Below are 1,045 nucleotides of genomic sequence, written 5' to 3'. Positions count from 1 at the left end.
CTGGAAGGTGAGTTCTGAAGTTGGTGTTAGTTAACTGTGCCTCTGATGCGAGCCCACAGGGCAAACTGGTGTCCGTGCAATTATGGAAAAGAGCTGGACTCACTAGCCTCTATGGTTAGGAGACCGTGGGGGTTCACAGAGCCCTTCCCAGAGGAAGTTACATTAAACTGACATCTGAAGGGCAGGTGGGCATTAACCAGCCAAGGCAGCTGAGAGGGAGAATGTCCTGGGCACACAAACCACCACAGCGAGTGATTAGAGATGACACCTCCACGGTAGGCCCCAGAGAGTGACACAACATGGCCAGACGCCTTGCTGCCTAGAGGAACGCTAGGACGCTCAGCCCTAACCTTGAAACCTCAGGATATCCTGGTCTTTCAAACCCCAGGCACTGTTCTACTTCCTAGGAAATGCTGGGGATTCCTTAAGATGGGATTTGTTGTTTATGCCTAAGGCACTTTCTGTTTTCTGGAATGGTGAGGTGAAGCTTTGGCGAAAGTGTTCCTAGAATCTGCTCTCATATTGGCTTGCTATGTGACCTTGGGCCAGTCGCCAGTCCAGACCTGTGGGCCTTGATTTGTCCATCTATAAAGTGGGGCTTGGGGCAGGCTGAGCCTTTCCTGCTCCCTCCCCCAGAGGAACTGTGATTCGAACCCCCAGACCATGGCACTGGCTCGGAGCGTGAGTCCCGACTCTGTCATTTACTGGGAACTTGGGCAAGTCATTTCACCTCTCTGAACCTCCATTTCTTCATCTGTAAAACACAGGCCTTTGTTCCCATCCCCCTTGGACTGCATGAGGATTAAATGAGATCACGGACATAAAGCATGTGTTGCTGGGCTCGGCAACTGCTGTCATTTTTTGTAATGGTTGTGAAATGGAACGTGTTGACTCTGCTGATGGCTGCAAAACACACCACCCTCAGGGTTTACCATCCATGCAATCTCTGCAAACAGCATCAGAAGGTCCTCTGATGGGTGTTCAGGGAAACACCCAGAGCTGGGTGGCTTCATTTTGGCAGGAACGGAGGAAACTCCCTACTCTG

Source organism: Panthera tigris, chromosome C1 (genome assembly GCF_018350195.1).
Source record: "Panthera tigris isolate Pti1 chromosome C1, P.tigris_Pti1_mat1.1, whole genome shotgun sequence".
Lineage (NCBI taxonomy): Eukaryota > Metazoa > Chordata > Mammalia > Carnivora > Felidae > Panthera > Panthera tigris.
This window is presented reverse-complemented; position numbering follows the sequence as displayed.